We start from the raw sequence: 20,146 nt of genomic DNA, 5'->3' as shown, positions 1-20,146 counted from the left end.
ACCCTACTTTTACTACCTAAATAAAATTACATGGGTCCACATAATATAACAAACATACATAGGCACGCAATGATTGGAATATCTTAACATCTAAATGGTTGCATCAGTAACATAATCAGTGATCACGCAATGGGTCTCCGGATATTATTATATTAAACATTTAAGGCTACTCAGTATCAGAAATATGCTGCATGCATTCTGACACAACTGCTAATGGTAAGTAAACACCCTAATCACAAGTACAAGGGACTTCTTGTTCTCTGGTGCTTTTCAAAAGTTCACTTAATGGTTATCAATCTGTAACCCATGTTCTTAGCTGGATTCTGAGTAACGGGACTTCAGCCGGGTCTCTGGGCCTCCTGCATGTAGTGGAAGGTGCCAAGTTGGGTGAGAGAAGCAGGCTGGAAATCTTCCCCTCCTATAGTACCTTCCAAAAGAGGGAACAAAAGAGAGAGTTAAAGGAGATTATTCTAAACTCTGACGGTCATTCATCTATTCTGGACACTACCTCGGTCACCCAGGACGTAGTAAACACATATGAAAGAAAAAAATAAAGAATGTATATATATATATACATAAATATATCTTTCTTTCAAACTATTCGCCATTTCCCGCATTAGCGAGGTAGCGTTAAGAACAGAGGACTGGGCCTTTGAGGGAATACCCTCACCTGGCCCAATTCTCTGTTCCTTCTTTTGGAAAATTGAAAAAAGAAAAAAAAAAAAAAAACGAGAGGGGAGGATTTCCAGCCCCCCGCTCCCTCCCCTTTTAGTCGCCTTCTACGACACGCAGGGAATACGTGGGAAGTATTCTTAATCCCCTATCCCCAGGGATAACATATATATATATATATATATATATATATATATATATATATATATATATATATATATATATATATATATATATATATATATATTTTTTTTTCAAACTATTCGCCATTTCCCGCGTTAGCGAGGTAGCGTTAAGAACAGAGAACTGGGCCACTGAGGGAATATCCTCACCTGGCCCCCTTCTCTGTTCCTTCTTTTGGAAAAAAAAAAAAAAAAAAAAAAAAAAAAATTGAGAGGGGAGGATTTCCAGCCCCCCGCTCCCTCCCCTTTTAGTCACCTTCTACGACACGCAGGGAATACGTGGGAAGTATTCTTTCTCCCCTATCCCCAGGGATAATATATATATATATATATATATATATATATTTTTTTTTTTTTTTTTTTTTTTTTTTTTAGACTTTGTCGCTGTCTCCCGCGTTTGCGAGGTAGCGCAAGGAAACAGACGAAAGAAATGGCCCAACCCCCCCCATACACATGTACATACACACGTCCACACACGGAAATGTACATACCTACACAGCTTTCCATGGTTTACCCCGGACGCTTCACATGCCTTGATTCAATCCACTGACAGCACGTCAACCCCTGTATACCACATCGCTCCAATTCACTCTATTCCTTGCCCTCCTTTCACCCTCCTGCATGTTCAGGCCCCGATCACACAAAATCCTTTTCACTCCATCTTTCCACCTCCAATTTGGTCTCCCTCTTCTCCTCGTTCCCTCCACCTCCGACACATATATCCTCTTGGTCAATCTTTCCTCACTCATTCTCTCCATGTGCCCAAACCATTTCAAAACACCCTCTTCTGCTCTCTCAACCACGCTCTTTTTATTTCCACACATCTCTCTTACCCTTACGTTACTTACTCGATCAAACCACCTCACACCACACATTGTCCTCAAACATCTCATTTCCAGCACATCCATCCTCCTGCGCACAACTCTATCCATAGCCCACGCCTCGCAACCATACAACATTGTTGGAACTACTATTCCTTCAAACATACCCATTTTTGCTTTCCGGGATAATGTTCTCGACTTCCACACATTTTTCAAGGCTCCCAAAATTTTCGCCCCCTCCCCCACCCTATGATCCACTTCCGCTTCCATGGTTCCATCCGCTGACAGATCCACTCCCAGATATCTAAAACACTTCACTTCCTCCAGTTTTTCACCATTCAAACTCACCTCCCAATTGACTTGACCCTCAACCCTACTGTACCTAATAACCTTGCTCTTATTCACATTTACTCTTAACTTTCTTCTTCCACACACTTTACCAAACTCCGTCACCAGCTTCTGCAGTTTCTCACATGAATCCGCCACCAGCGCTGTATCATCAGCGAACAACAACTGACTCACTTCCCAAGCTCTCTCATCCCCAACAGACTTCATACTTGCCCCTCTTTCCAAGACTCTTGCATTTACCTCCCTAACAACCCCATCCATAAACAAATTAAACAACCATGGAGACATCACACACCCCTGCCGCAAACCTACATTCACTGAGAACCAATCACTTTCCTCTCTTCCTACACGTACACATGCCTTACATCCTCGATAAAAACTTTTCACTGCTTCTAACAACTTGCCTCCCACACCATATATTCTTAATACCTTCCACAGAGCATCTCTATCAACTCTATCATATGCCTTCTCCAGATCCATAAATGCTACATACAAATCCATTTGCTTTTCTAAGTATTTCTCACATACATTTTTAAAAGGAAACACCTGATCCACACATCCTCTACCACTTCTAAAACCCCCCCGCTTTTTTCCCCAATCTAAATTGCTCTTTTACTTTCCTTCACCCCCCTAAATTTCAATACCCTCCCTTTAAAATTTTACCGGGGAAAATAAACCCAAATTATACCTCTGTAATTTGAGCACTCACTTTTAATCCCCTTTCCCCTTTGTACAATGGCACTATGCAGCATTTCCCCCCCAATCCTCAGGCCCCCTCCCCAATTGATTTCCAAACATACATTAAATAACCTTACCCCCCCAGTCAAAAATTACAGCCCCCCCTTTTTTTAAAAAATTTTCCACTGAAATTTTACCACCCAAAAACCCGCTCCCTTTTCCGGTTTCCCTTCTTCCCCAAAGCTTTTAACTACCTCTTCCTTTTTACCAACCCTTTTTCCCCCAAACCCTCTCACTTTGCACACCCCTGGGACCAAAAAAACCCTTTATATCTGCCACCTATAAAACCCAAAACACCTTTCCAAAAAAACCTTAAAATTTAACTTCCACCCCTCCCCTTTCCCCACATCACCAAAAATTGTTTCCCCTCCCTTTTCCCCCCTTCACGGGAATTTAAACCATTTGCCCCCTTTTCTTCCCGCACTTTTTTTCCCTTTCCTTCCAAAACATCTTTTTCTTCCAAAAAAATTTTAAATGATACCCTCCCACCCCCAAACTTCTTTTGCCCTCTTTTTCACCTTTGCCCCTTTTTTCTCTGACCTCCTGTCTCTTTCTTTTTTTACACCCTCCCATTAAATTTGATTTTTTTCCCTCAAAACCCCAAAATCCCTTTTTCCCCTTCTTTTTCCCACAAAATAATCGTCCCTTCTTTTTCCCCCCAAACTCACTCCCCTTTCAAATTAAAAACCCCAAACCCCCCACCTTCTCATCCCAAAAAACCCTTTTTTTTGCGAAAAACCATCACGGTTCCCCTTTAAATACATCCCTTTTTCCCCCCCCCCATTTCCCCCTTACCCCCCTTTTGTTCTCTTTTTTTCCCTTTTTCGGTACTAAAGTTTTCCCCTTTGGTACTTCCCCCACAAGCCTTTTTCCCCAAAGCTCATTATTTTTCACCCCCACCCTTCAACCAAACTTTTTTTTTCCCCTTTTTCCCCTAAAAACCCATACAAATCTTCACCTTGCCCCACAAAAATGATCAAAAACATCCCCCCAAATTGAAACCTCCCCGGGCACTTTAAAACCATCCAAAACCCTCTCTTTTTTCCCCGCCTTAAATTAAACCCCCTTTTAATTTAAAAAAACGCCCCTCGGCCATCCCCCTTTTACTTAAAACTTTTTAACCTTTTTTAAAATTTAACTTATTATATATTATATTTATTTATTTATTTATTTTTTTTTTTTTTTTCCGTTTTGGTTTTGCTTTGGGGTTGGGTAGCGAAAAGGAAACGAGAAAAAAAAGGGCCCCAAAACCCCACCCCCATAACATGTATTAATACAACGTCCCACACGCAAATATACATCCCCCATAAAATTCAATGTCACATATAAAATACACAACAGACACATACAAAAAATTACACATGAAAATTTAAAACCTTTTCCTGTTTTTAAATTTATTTCCCCAATGGGCCACCCCCGCCAAAAAACACATGGAAAACACCCCCCCTCCCCCCTAAATGTGGTGCGGGGGTAGGCTAGGAAAAGAAAAACAAAGGCCCCATTGGTTAAACACTCGCCCTTCCAGCTGTAAAGGGAAAAATCCCAAAAAACCCAACAGTTTCCCCTTTCCCACACCCCGGGGCCCCAAAATTTTCCATGGTTTACCAAAAAAACGCTTCAAAAGGGCCCGGTTCAACCCCTTTTGAAAAGATCAAACCCCGGGTTTTCCCAAAAATCTTTTCCAAATTAAATCTTTTTCCTTCCCCGCCTTTAAACCCTTCCCATGTTGGGCCCCGTTTTTCATTTAAAATTTTTTTTAACCCCCAAACTTTCCACCTCCCAATTTTCTCCCCCTTTTGCCCTTGACACATTTTCCCCTTTTGGGTTTCAATCTTTCCTTCTCTTTCTCTCCATTGAAAAAACCCTTTTCAAAAACCCTTTTTTGGCTCCCCCTCAACCCCTCTTTTTTTTTCCAAAAACATCCCCTCTTAATTAATTACTTACTCGATCAAAAAACCTCACCCCCACAAAATTTTTTAAAAAAAAAAAATCCCCTTTCCCAACCACACCCCACCCCCCCTTGCGAACTCTATCCAAAGCCCACGCCCCCAACCATAAACTTTTTTGGAACCACAAATTCCTTCAAAAAAAAACCCTTTTTTGTTTTTCTGAAAAAAATGTTTTTGTTTTCCCCAAACATTCTTCAACCTCCCGGGAATTTTCCCCCCCCCCCAAACCCATAAATTCATTTCCGCTTCCATGTTCCATCCCTCCCCAAACCACCCCCCGGGTATCAAAAAACACTTCACTTCCTCCATTTTTTTTTCCAAATTCAAACTTCCCCCCCAATTTGGACTTTCCCTAAACCCCTTTTCTTTCCCAAATTTAACCTTCCCCTTTTTCCCAATTTTTATCTCAATTTCTTCTTTCACACATTTTAAAACCAAATTCAGCCCACCAGCTTTTTTGCAAATTTTTCTCACATGAACCCGCCACCACGCTGATCATCAGGAACAACAACTGACTCCCTTCCCAACCCCCTTTTTTCCCCAAAACTTCATACTTCCCCCCTTTTTTCCCAAAAACTTGCTTTTACCTCCCAAAAACAAACCCCATCCATAAACAAATTAAACAACCAGGGAGACTCACACACCCCGGGCCGAAAACCCTACATCACTGAAAAACCAATCACTTTCCTCTTTTTCCACACTAACTCCTTACATCCTCATAAAAACTTTTCATCTTCTAAAATTGCCCCCCCACACCATATATTCTTAATACCTTCCACAGAGCATCTCTATCAACTCTATCATATGCCTTCTCCAGATCCATAAATGCTACATACAAATCCATTTGCTTTTCTAAGTATTTCTCACATACATTCTTCAAAGCAAACACCTGATCCACACATCCTCTACCACTTCTGAAACCACACTGCTCTTCCCCAATCTGATGCTCTGTACATGCCTTCACCCTCTCAATCAATACCCTCCCATATAATTTACCAGGAATACTCAACAAACTTATACCTCTGTAATTTGAGCACTCACTCTTATCCCCTTTGCCTTTGTACAATGGCACTATGCACGCATTCCGCCAATCCTCAGGCACCTCACCATGAGTCATACATACATTAAATAACCTTACCAACCAGTCAACAATACAGTCACCCCCTTTTTTAATAAATTCCACTGCAATACCATCCAAACCTGCTGCCTTGCCGGCTTTCATCTTCCGCAAAGCTTTTACTACCTCTTCTCTGTTTACCAAATCATTTTCCCTAACCCTCTCACTTTGCACACCACCTCGACCCAAACACCCTATATCTGCCACTCTGTCATCAGACACATTCAACAAACCTTCAAAATACTCATTCCATCTCCTTCTCACATCACCACTACTTGTTATCACCTCCCCATTTACGCCCTTCACTGAAGTTCCCATTTGCTCCCTTGTCTTACGCACCCTATTTACCTCCTTCCAGAACATCTTTTTATTCTCCCTAAAATTTACTGATAGTCTCTCACCCCAACTCTCATTTGCCCTTTTTTTCACCTCTTGCACCTTTCTCCCCTATCCCCAGGGATTAAAAAAAAAAAAAAAAAAAATTGAGAGGGGAGGATTTCCAGCCCCCCGCTCCCTCCCCTTTTGGTCACCTTCTACGACACGCAGGGAATACGTGGGAAGTATTCTTTCTCCCCTATCCCCAGGGATAATATATATATATATATATATATATATATATATATATATATATATATATATATATATATATATATATATAATATATATATATATATATATATATATATATATATATATATATATATATATATACATTGAGGTCCAGATAAATTTTATGGCGGATGACCAACTACCTACCCTCATGTATCCAAACTATGGTTGTACTTTGTGTAATGAAGAAAATTGAGAAACATCATAAGCCAATATTCCTGTTTCATGATAAGAGAAGTGCACCAGGCAGTATGATACAGCGGTTAAATTGATGAGAACTACTATTGACGTTTGTGTAAATAAATTATACATTTCCCTTTTCCGTAGCCAGAGGTTAAACCATTATGTGACATTCATTTTTTCATTTCATTTCAAGCTAGAAGTTTCAGTTTTCTAAATTATTTCTTACATTTTTCATATGTATATATATATGTATATGTGTGTGTGTGTGTGTATATGTGCGTATGTATGTGTATATATATATATATATATATATATATATATATATATATATATATATATATATATATATATATATATATATATATATATATATATATATATATATATATATATATATATATATATATATATATATATATATATATATATATATATATATATAACAAGTAGTGGTGAGAAGGAAATGGAGTGAGTATTTTGAAGGTTTGTTGAATGTGTTTGATGATAGAGTGGCAGATATAGGGTGTTTTGGTTGAGGTGGTGTGCAAAGTGAGAGGGTTAGGGAAAATGATTTGGTAAACAGAGAAGAGGTAGTAAAAGCTTTGCGGAAGATGAAAGTCGGCAAGGCAGCAGGTTTGGATGGTATTGCAGTGGAATTTATTAGAAAAGGGGGTGACTGTATTATCGACTGGTTGGTAAGGTTATTTAATGTATGTATGACTCATGGTGAGGTGCCTGAGGATTGGCGGAATGCGTGCATAGTGCCATTGTACAAAGGCAAAGGGGATAAGAGTGAGTGCTCAAATTACAGAGGTATAAGTTTGTTGAGTATTCCTGGTAAATTATATGGCAGTGTATTGATTAAGAGGGTGAAAGCATGTACAGAGCATCAGATTGGGGAAGAGCAGTGTGGTTTCAGAAGTGGTAGAGGATGTGTGGATCAGGTGTTGCTTTGAAGAATGTATGTGAGAAATACTTAAAAAAGCAAATGGATTTGTATGTAGCATTTATGGATCTGGAGAAGGGATATGATAAGAGTGGATAGAGATGCTCTGTGGAAGGTATTAAGAATATATGGTGTGGGAGGCAAGTTGTTAGAATAAGTGAAAAGTTTTTATCGAGGATGTAAGGCATGTGTACGTGTAGGAAGAGAGGAAAGTGATTGGTTCTCAGTGAATGTAGGTTTGCGGCAGGGGTGTGTGATGTCTCCATGGTTGTTTAATTTGTTTATGGATGGGGTTGTTAGGGAGGTGAATGCAAGAGTTTTGGAAAGAGGGGCAAGTATGAAGTCTGTTGTGGATGAGAGAGCTTGGGAAGTGAGTCAGTTGTTGTTCGCTGATGATACAGCGCTGGTGGCTGATTCATGTGAGAAACTGCAGAAGCTGGTGACTGAGTTTGGTAAAGTGTGTGAAAGAAGAAAGTTAAGAGTAAATGTGAATAAGAGCAAGGTTATTAGGTACTGTAGGGTTGAGGATCAAGTCTATTGGGAGGTAAGTTTGAATGGAGAAAAACTGGAGGAAGTAAAGTGTTTTAGATATCTGGGAGTGGATCTGGCAGCGGATGGAACCATGGAAGCGGAAGTGGATCATAGGGTGGGGGAGGGGGCGAAAATCCTGGGAGCCTTGAAGAATGTGTGGAAGTCGAGAACATTATCTCGGAAAGCAAAAATGGGTATGTTTGAAGGAATAGTGGTTCCAACAATGTTGTATGGTTGCGAGGCGTGGGCTATGGATAGAGGTGTGCGCAGGAGGATGGATGTGCTGGAAATGAGATGTTTGAGGACAATGTGTCGTGTGAGGTGGTTTGATCAAGTAAGTAACGTAAAGGTAAGAGAGATGTGTGGAAATAAAAAAAGCGTGGTTGAGAGAGCAGAAGAGGGTGTTTTGAAATGGTTTGGGCACATGGAGAGAATGAGTGAGGAAAGATTGACCAAGAGGGTATATGTGTCGGAGGTGGAGGGAACGAGGAGAAGTGGGAGACCAAATTGGAGATGGAAAGATGGAGTGAAAAAGATTTTGTGTGATCGGGGCCTGAACATGCAGGAGGGTGAAAGGAGGGCAAGGAATAGAGTGAATTGGATCGATGTGGTATACCGGGGTTGACGTGCTGTCAGTGGATTGAATCAGGGCATGTGAAGTGTCTGGGGTAAACCATGGAAAGCTGTGTAGGTATGTATATTTGCGTGTGTGGACGTGTATGTATAAACATGTGTATGGGGGTGGGTTGGCCCATTTCTTTTGTCTATTTCCTTGCGCTACCTCGCAAACGCGGGAGACAGCGACAAAGCAAAATATATATATATATATATATATATATATTATACTTTTTTTTCCAAAGGAAGGAACAGAGAAGGGAGCTGGATGAGGATGTTTCCTCAGAGGCCCAGTCCTCTGTTCTTAACGCTACCTCACTGACGCGGGAAAGGCGAATAGTATGAAAGAAAAAGATATATATTATACTTTGTCGCTGTATCTCGCGTTAGCGAGGTAGCATAAGGAAACAGACGAAACAATGGCCCAACATACACATACATACACATATATATACATACATGTCCACACACGCACATATACATACCTATACATTTTAATTAATACATATATATACATACACAGACATATACACATATACACATGTACACAATTCACACTTGCTGCCTTTATTCATTTCCATCACCACCCCACCACACGCCCCCTTCCCCCCCAGACGCGCACAAGGTAGTGCTAGGAAAAGACAACAAAGGCCACATTCGTTCACACTCAGTCGCTAGCTGTCATGTATAATGCTCCCTTTCCACATCCAAGCCCCACAAAACTTTCCTTGATTTACCCCAGACGCTTCACATGCCCTGGTTCAATCCACTGACAGCACGTCGACCCCGGTATATCACATCGTTCCAATTCACTCTATTCCTTGCACGCCTTTCCCCCTCCTGCATGTCCAGGCCCCGATCGCTCAAAATCTTTTTCACTCCATCCTTCCACCTCCAATTTGTTCCCCCACTTCTCCTCGTTCCCTCCACCTCTGACACATATATCCTCTTGGTCAATCTTTCCTCATTCATTCTCTCCATGTGACCAAACCATTTCAATACACCCTCTTCTGCTCTCTAAACCACACTGTTTTTATTACCACACATCTATCTTACCCTTTCATTACTTCATCAAACCACCTCACACCACATATTGCCCTCAAACATCTCATTTCCAACACATCCACCCTCCTCCGCACAACCCTATAGCCCACGCCTGGCAATCATATAACATTGTTGGAACCGCTATTCCTTCAAACAAACCTATTTTTGCTTTCTGAGATAATGTTCTCGACTTCCACACATTCTTCAATGCTCCCAGAACTTTTGCCCCCTCCCCCAGACTATGACTCACTTCCACTTCCATGGTTCCATCCACTGCCAAATTCACTCCCAGATATCTAAAACACTTCACTTCCCCTAGTTTTTCTCCACTCAAGCTCACCTCCAAATTGACTTTTACCTCAACCCTACTGTACCTAATAACCTTGCTCTTATTCACATTTACTCTCAGCTTTCTTCTTTCACACACTTTACCAAACTCAGTCACCAGCTTCTGCAGTTTCTCACCTGAATCAGCCACCAGCACTGTATCTTCAGCAAACAACAACTGACTCACTTCCCAAGCCCTCTCATCCACAACAGACTGCATACTTGCCCCTTTCTCCAAAACTCTTGCATTCTCCTCCCTAACAACCCCATCCATAAACAAATTAAACAACCATGGAGACATCATGCATCCCTGCCGCAAACCAACATTCACTGGGAAGCAATCACTTTCCTCTCTTCCTACTCGTACACATGCCTTACATCCTTGATAAAAACTTTTCACTGCTTTCAGCAATTTCCCTCCCACACCATATACTCTTAATAACTTCCACAGATCATCCCTATCAACTCTATCATATGCCTTCTCCAGATCCATAAATGCTACATACAAATCCATCTGTTTTTCTAAGTATTTCTCACATACATTCTTCAAAGCAAACACCTGATCCACACATCCTCTACCACTTCTGAAACCACACTGCTCTTCCCCAATCTGATGCTCTGTACATGCCTTCACCCTCTCAATCAATACCCTCCCATATAATTTACCAGGAATACTCAACAAACTTATACCTCTGTAATTTGAGCACTCACTCTTATCCCCTTTGCCTTTGTACAATGGCATTATGCATGCATTCTGCCAATCCTCAGGCACCTCACCATGAGTCAAACATACATTAAATAACCTTACCAACCAGTCAACAATACAGTCACCCCCTTTTTTAATAAATTCCACTGCAATACCATCCAAACCTGCTGCCTTGCCGGCTTTCATCTTCCACAAAGCTTTAACTACCTCTTCTCTGTTTACCAAATCATTTTCTCTAACCCTCTCACTTTGCACACCACCTCGACCAAAACACCCTATATCTGCCACTCTATCAACAAACACATTCAACAAACCTTCAAAATACTCACTCCATCTCCTTCTCACATCATCACTACTTGTTATCACCTCCCCATTTGCGCCCTTCACTGAAGTTCCCATTTGCTCCCTTGTCTTACGCACTTTATTTACCTCCTTCCAGAACATCTTTTTACTCTCCCTAAAATTTAATGATACTCTCTCACCCCAACTCTCATTTGCCCTCTTTTTCACCTCTTGCACCTTTCTCTTGACCTCCTGTCTCTTTCTTTTATACATCTCCCACTCAATTGCATTTTTTCCCTGCAAAAATCATCCAAATGCCTCTCTCTTCTCTTTCACTAATAATCTTACTTCTTCATCCCACCACTCACTACCCTTTCTAATCAACCCACCTCCCACTCTTCTCATGCCACAAGCATCTTTTGCGCAATCCATCACTGATTCCCTAAATACATCCCATTCCTCCCCCACTCCCCTTACTTCCATTGTTCTCACCTTTTTCCATTCTGTACTCAAGTCTCTCCTGGTACTTCCTCACACAAGTCTCCTACCCAAGCTCACTTACTTTCACCACCCTCTTCACCCCAACATTCTCTTCTTTTCTGAAAACCCATACAAATCTTCACCTTAGCCTCCACAACATAATGATCAGACATCCCTCCAGTTGCACCTCTCAGCACATTAACATCCAAAATTCTCTCTTTCGCGCGCCTGTCAATTAACTCGTAATCCAATAACGCTCTCTGGCCATCTCTCCTACTTACATACGTATACTTATGTATATATATATTTATTTATTTATTTATTTTGCTTTGTCGCTGTCTCCTGCATTTGCGAGGTAGCGCAAGGAAACAGATGAAAGAAATGGCCCAAACCCACCCCCATACACATGTATATACATACACGTCCACACACGCAAATATACATACCCATACATCTCAATGTACACATATATATACACACACAGACACATACATATATACACATGTACATAATTCATACTGTCTGCCTTTATTTCTTCCCATCGCCACCTCGCCACACATGGAATAACATCCCCCTCCCCCCTCATGTGTGCGAGGTAGCGCTAGGAAAAGACAACAAAGGCCCCATTTGCTCACACTCAGTCTCCAGCTGTCATGTAATTATGCCCGAAACCACAGCTCCCTTTCCACATCCAGGCCCCACACAACTTTCCATGGTTTACCCCAGACGCTTCACATGCCCTGATTCAATCCATTGACAGCACATCGACCCCGGTATACCACATCGATCCAATTCACTCTATTCCTTGCCCGCCTTTCACCCTCCTGCATGTTCAGGCCCTGATCACTCAAAATCTTTTTCACTCCATCTTTCCACCTCCAATTTGGTCTCCCACTTCTCCTCGTTCCCTCCACCTCCGACACATATATCCTCTTGGTCAATCTTTCCTCACTCATTCTCTCCATGTGCCTAAACCATTTCAAAACACCCTCTTCTGCTCTCTCAACCACGCTCTTTTTATTTCCACACATCTCTCTTACCCTTACATTACTTACTCGATCAAACCAACTCACACCACATATTGTCCTCAAACATCTCCTTTCTAGCACATCCACCCTCCTGCGCACAACTCTATCCATAGCCCACGCCTCGCAACCATACAACATTGTTGGAACCACTATTCCTTCAAACATACCCATTTTTGCTTTCTGAAATAATGTTCTTGACTTCCAAACATTCTTCAACGCTCCCAGGATTTTCGCCCCCTCCCCCACCCTATGATTCACTTCCGCTTCCATGGTTCCATCCGCTGCCAGATCCACTCCCAGATATCTAAAACACTTCACTTCCTCCAGTTTTTCTCCATTCAAACTTACCTCCCAATTGACTTTACCCTCAACCCTACTGTACCTAATAACCTTGCTCTTATTCACATTTACTCTCAACTTTCTTCTTTCACACACTTTACCAAATTCAGTCACCAGCTTCTGCAGTTTCTCACATGAATCAGCCACCAGCGCTGTATCATCAGCGAACAACAACTGACTCACTTCCCAAGCTCTCTCATCCAGAACAGACTTCATACTTGCCCCTCTTTCCAAAACTCCTGCATTTACCTCCCTAACTACCCCATCCATAAACAAATCAAACAACCATGGAGACATCACACACCCCTGCCGCAAACCTACATCCACTGAGAACCAATCACTTTCCTCTCTTCCCACACATATACATGCCTTACATCCTCGATAAAAACTTTTCACTGCTTCTAACAACTTGCCTCCCACACCATATATTTTTAATACCTTCCACAGAGCATCTCTATCAACTCTGTCATATGCATTCTCCAGATCCATAAATGCTACATACAAATCCATTTGCTTTCTTGCTTTCTAAGTATTTCCCACATACATTCTTCAAAGCAAACACCTGATCCACACATCCTTTACCACTTCTGAAACCATACTGCTCTTCCCCAATCTGATGCTCTGTACATGCCTTCACCCTCTCAATCAATACCCTCCCACATAATTTACCAGGAATACTCAACAAACTTATACCTCTGTAATTTGAGCACTCACCTTTGTCCCCTTTGCCATTGTACAATGACACTATGCAAGCATTCCACCAATCCTCAGGCACCTTACTATGAATCATACATACATTAAATAACCTTACCAACCAGTCAACAATACAGTCACCCCCTTTTTTAATAAATTCCAGTGCAATACCATCCAAACCCGCTGCCTTGCCGGCTTTCATCTTCCGCAAAGCTTTTACTACCTCTTCTCTGTTTACCAAATCATTTTCCCTAACCCTCTCACTTTGCACACCACCTCGACCAAAACACCCTATATCTGCTACTCTATCATCAAACACATTCAACAAACCTTCAAAATACTCACTCCATCTCCTTCTCACATCACCAATACTTGTTATTACCTCCCCATTAGCCCCCTTCACTGAATTTCGTATTTGTTCCCTTGTCTTACGCACTTTATTCACCTCCTTCCAAAACATCTTTTTATTCTCCCTAAAATTTAATAATATATCTATTTATTCATTTATTTATTTTGCTTTGTCGCTGTCTTCTGCGTTAGCAAGGTAGCGCAAAGAAACAGACAAAAGAATGGCCCAACCCACCCACATACACATGTATATACATACATGTCCACACACACAAATATATATACATTTACATCTCAATAATTATATATATATATATATATATATATATATATATATATACACACAGATATATACATATATACACATGTACATAATTCATACTGTCTGCCTTTATTCATTTCTACCACCAGCCCACTACACATGAAATAACAACCCCCTCCCCCCGCATGTGCGTGAGGTAGCGCTAGAAAAAGACAACAAAGGCCACATTTGTTCACACTGAGTCTCTAACTGTCATGTATAATACACCAAAATCACAGCTCCCTTTCCACATCCAGGCCCCACAGAACTTTCCATGGTTTACCCCAGACGCTTCACACGCCCTGGTTCAATCCATTGACAGCACGTCGACCCCAGTATACCACCTCGTTCCAATTCACTCTATTCCTTGCATGCCTTTCACCCTCCTGCATGTTCAGGCCCCGATTGCTCAAAATCTTTTTCACTCCATCTTTCCACCTCCAATTTGGTCTCCCACTTCTCCTCGTTCCCTCCACCTCTGACACATATACCCACTCTATCATCGAACACATTCAACAAACCTTCAAAATACTCACTCCATCTCCTTCTCACAACACCACTACTTGTTATCACCTCCCCATTAGCCCCCGTCACTGAAGTTCCTATTTGTTCCCTTGTCTTATGCACTTTATTTTCCTCCTTCCAAAACATCTTTTTATTCTGCCTTGCTGGCTTTCATCTTCCACAAAGCTTTTACTACCTATCCTCTGTTTACCAAATCATTCTCACTAACCCTCTCACTTTGCACAACACCTCGACCAAAACACCCTATATCTGCCACTCTATCATCAAACACATTCAACAAACCTTCAAAATACTCACTCCATCTCCTTCTCACAACACCACTACTTGTTATCACCTCCCCATTAGCCCCCTTCACTGGAGTTCCAATTTGTTCCCTTGTCTTACACACTTTATTTACCTCCTTCAAAACATCTTTTTATTTCCCTAAAATTTAATGATACTCTCTCACCCCAACTCTCATTTGCCCTCTTTTTCACCTCTTGCACCTTTCTCTTGACCTCCTGCCTCTTTCTTTTATACATCTACCAGTCATTTGCAGTATTTTCCTGCAAAAATCGTTCAAATGCCTCTCTTCTCTTTCACTAATAATCTTACTTCTTCATCCCACCACTCACTACCCTTTCTAATCTGCCCACCTCCCACGCTTCTCATGCCACAATCATCTTTTGCACAAGCCATCACTTCCCATTCCTCCCCCAGTTCCCTTACCTCCTTTGTTCTCACCTTTTCCATTCTGTACTCAGTCTTTCCTGGTACTTCCTCACACAAGTCTCCTTCCCAAGCTCACTTACTCTCACCAATCACTTCACCCCAACATTCTCTCTTCTTTTCTGAAAACCTCTACAAATCTTCACTTTCGCCTCCACAAGATAATGATCAGACATCCCTCCAGTTACAACTCTCAGCACATTAACATCTAAAAGTCTCTCTTTCGCGTGCCTATCAATTGACACATAATCCAATAACGCTTTCTGGCCATCCCTCCTACCTACATATGTATACTTATGTATATATATATTCATATATATATTGGAAAGGATCACAATTTTGTGCGAGATCAAGTATATTCCTATTAGTCCACATGGAAAGTGAAACACGATAACTTCCCAAGTGCACTTTTGTGTAATAATCACATCATTGGGGAGAAACAAGAGAGAAATATAAGTCAGTTGATATACAACAAAGAGACATAGCTAGGACGCCATTTGGTAAACTCTGGACTGCAAATACATAATGCCCTGAGGAACATAGATTGAAATGAAGATAATTTAACTGTCATGTTGAGATGAGTAATAATGGATAAATGAGCATACATTGGTAGGTTTTCTATATATCCTAAACTTAAACTTGTTTCCTTGCCTATGGATCATGCAATCTAAGTTTCCTTGCCTATGGATCATGCAATATAAAGATGGTAACATACCATTATTTTCATTTTCTACAGTAAATTTGATGTAAGGTACTAAATTGTTAAGGAGAGAAATGTTTGTAAATTTTCATTTGTTGGCCGAACACAAAGAACATCATCTACATACCTGAACAAAACTGCATTAGAATTTAAGATATCCTTTAGTAATTTTGTTTTAAAAAATTCCATATAAAGATTACTTAGCACATGTGAAAGAGGGCTACCCAGTGCCATACCAATTGACAATTCATATGTGACTCTTAGTTTCTTTATTAAGCCCTTTAGTGGGTAAGATATCAAATTCTAATATCATGAAAAATGTAGATTTAGTTAACAAGCTTAACAATATCAGTATTAATTTTGATTTCAAACTTGTTAGCTTTAAAGTTCCTCACTTTTCACAAAAGTTCCAGTTGATGACCTCTTAGAACATTTATTTGATGTTTTGGATGATATTCATTTACCTGTTTCAAGGTCTGTTTTCACTGAACTGATAAAATTGTGTATAAAAGACTGTGAGTTTCAATTCAATGGAGAATATTATGCTAAAAAATTTGGTACGACAATGGGTAACCCTCTTTCACCTGTAGTAAGTAATCTTTATATGGAATTTTTTTAAACAAAATTACTAAAGGATATCTTACCTTCTAACACAATTTGATTTAGCTCTGTAGATAATGTTCTTTGTGTTTGGCCAACAAATGAAAGTTTACAAACATTTCTCCCCTTACTTAACAATTTAGTACCTTCCGTCAAATTTACTGTAGAAAATGAAAATAATGGTACGTTATCATTTTTAGATTGCATGATCCATAGGCAAGGAAACAAGTTTAAGTTTAACATATACAGAAAATCTACCGATGTATGCTCATTTTTATTTATTATTATTTCATTTTGCTTTGTCGCTGTCTCCCACGTTTGCGAGGTAGCGCAAGGAAACAGACGAAAGAAAATGGCCCAACCCACCCCCATACACAATGTACACACACACACGCCCACACACGCAAATATATCTATACATCCCAATGTACACATATATATACACACACAGACACATACATATATACCCATGCACACAATTCACACTGTCTGCCCCTATTCATTCCCATCGCCACCTCACCACACATGGAATACCATCCCCCTCCCCCCTCATGTGTGCGAGGTAGCACTAGGAAAAGACAACAAAGGCCCCATTCGTTCACACTCAGTCTCCAGCTGTCACGCAATAATGCCCAAAACCACAGCTCCCTTTCCACATCCAGGCCCCACACAACTTTCCATGGTTTACCTCAGATGCTTCACATGCCCTGATTCAATCAACTGATAGCACGTCAACCCCGGTATACCACATCGATCCAATTCACTCTATTCCTTGCCCTCCTTTCACCCTCCTGCATGTTCAGGCCCCGATCACACAAAATCTTTTTCACTCCATCTTTCCACCTCCAATTTGGTCTCCCACTTCTCCTCGTTCCCTCCACATCCGACACATATATCCTCTTGGTCAATCTTTCCTCACTCATTCTCTCCATGTGCCCAAACCATTTCAAAACACCCTCTTCTGCTCTCTCAACCACACTCTTTTTATTTCCACACATCTCTCTTACCCTTACATTACTTACTCGATCAAACCACCTCACACCACACATTGTCCTCAAACATCTCATTTCCAGCACATCCACCCTCCTGCGCACAACTCTATCCATAGCCCACACCTCGTAGCCATACAACATTGTTGGAACCACTATTCCTTCAAACATACCCATTTTTGCTTTCCGAGATAATGTTCTCGACCTCCACACATTCTTCAAGGCTCCCAGGATTTTCGCCCCCTCCCCCACCCTATGATTCACTTCCGCTTCCATGGTTCCATCCGCTGCCAGATCCACTCCCAGATATCTAAAACACTTTACTTCCTCCAGTTTTTCTCCATTCAAACTTACCTCCCAATTGACTTGACCCTCAACCCTACTGTACCTAATGACCTTGCTCTTATTCACATTTACTCTTAACTTTCTTCTTTCACATATTCATATATCCATTATTACTCATCTCAACAGAGTTAAATTGTCATCATTTCAATCTATGTTCCTTAGGGCATTACTTATTTGCAGGCCAAAGTTTATTGATGATGAGTTTGAGAAGATATATTCTATTGGATCTAAGTTGAAGTACCCTAGATCTTTCATTGATAAATTCCTTAAGTTAGCAAAGAAATCATTTTATAAAGTTAAGCCCAAACCTCCCATTGACACCAAGAATCCTTTAGTTCTCCCTTTTAATAATAGTTTTACTTTACTTCCCATGTTGCTTAAATCCTTTTATGCAAGTGTTGCCTTCAGCAACTATAATACTATAAAGAATATCTTAATCAGGAACTCACGAGAAAATTCTCCTGGGTGCATCTATAAAGTGCCATGTAGAAATCGTTATAAGTTTTATGTTGGGCAGACTGGTAAGGATCTTTCTGTTAGACTTAAGCAACATAAATATAGTATAAGAACAGGACAAGAATCAAATGCCTTGTTTAATCATTTTAAAAGCTATGATCATTGTATTGACTGGAGTAATGCCATCTCAGTTATTAACTCTAACCCCAGTACTACGAGAAATATCATTGAATCTTCTATCATTAAATACACAAAGAATTATAACCTTAATATTAGTGAAGGTCTATACAAATTGAATAACTTTATCATAGATAAAATTTGTAAACAATTCACCTTCTTGTCAACATAATAAGCTTATGATACCCTCATTGTCTGTCTTGGACAATCACGTTTACCAAATGGCATCCTAGCTACGTCTCTTTGTTGTATATCAACTGATTGTTATATTTCTCTTGTGTCTCCCTTGATGATGTAATTATTACACAAAAAGTGCACTTGGGAACTTATCGTGTTTCATTTTCCCTGTAGACTTACAGGAATATACTTGATCACGTGCAAAATTGTGATCCTTTCCAATATACATATATGTATAATGCAAATGAGTGGGAGATGTATAAAAGAAAGAGGCAGGAGGTCAAGAGAAAGTGGGCAAGAGGTGAAAAAGAGGGCAAATGAGAGTTGGGGTGAGATAGTATCATTAAATTTTAGGGAGAATATAAAGATGGTTTGGAAGGAGGTAAATAAAGAGCATAAGACAAGGGAACAAATGGGAACATCAGTGAAGGGGGCTAATGGGGAGGTGATAACAAGTAGGGGTGATGTGAGAAGGAGATGGAGTAAGTATTTTGAAGGTTTGTTGAATGTGTTTGATGAGAGTGGCAGATATAGGGTGTTTTGTTCGAGGTGGTGTGCAAAGTGAGAGGGTTAGGGAGAATGATTTGGTAAACAGAGAAGAGGTAGTAAAAGCTTTGAGGAAGATGAGAGCCGGCAAGGCAGCGGGTTTAGATGGCACTGCAGTGGAATTTATCAAAAAAAGGGGAGTGACTGTATTGGTGACTGGTTGGTAAGGTTATTTGATGTATGTATGACTCATGGTGAGGTGCCTGAGGATTGGCGGAATGATTGCATAGTGCCATAGTACAAAGGCAAAGGGGATAAAAGTGAGTGCTCAAATTAAAGAGGTATAAGTTTTCTGAGTATTCCTGGGAAATTATATGGGAGGGTATTAATTGATAGGGTGAAGACATGTACAGAGCATCAGATTGGGGAAGAGCAGTGTGGTTTCAGAAGTGGTAGAGGATGTGTGGATCAGGTGTTTGCTTTGAAGAATGTATGTGAGAAATACTTAGAAAAGCAAATGGATTTGAATGTAGCATTTATTGATCTGGAGAGAGCATATAATAGATTTGATAGAGATGCTCTGTGGTAAGTATTAAGAATATATGGTGTGGGATGCAAAATGCTAAAAGCAGTGAGAATTTTTTTATCGAAGATGTAAGGCAAGTGTACGAGTAGGAAGAGAGGAAAGTGATTGGTTCTCAGTGAATATTGGTTTGTGGCAGGA

The 20,146-nt window shown here is 40.5% G+C and overlaps 1 long non-coding RNA gene across 2 annotated transcripts in view; it reads right to left on the bottom strand.

Moving 5' to 3' along the window:
• The window catches only part of LOC139753595 (uncharacterized), a 55,271-nt gene continuing 35,125 nt past the window's right edge, over nt 1-20,146 (bottom strand). For both annotated transcript variants that reach the window (XR_011713730.1, XR_011713731.1), the window contains exon 3: nt 1-427. This is a non-coding gene — a long non-coding RNA (uncharacterized lncRNA). The remainder of the gene's footprint in view (nt 428-20,146) is intronic.

The sequence above is a fragment of the Panulirus ornatus genome, chromosome 15, assembly GCF_036320965.1.
Source record: "Panulirus ornatus isolate Po-2019 chromosome 15, ASM3632096v1, whole genome shotgun sequence".
NCBI classification, from domain to species: Eukaryota; Metazoa; Arthropoda; class Malacostraca; order Decapoda; family Palinuridae; genus Panulirus; species Panulirus ornatus.
This window is presented reverse-complemented; position numbering and strand designations above follow the sequence as displayed.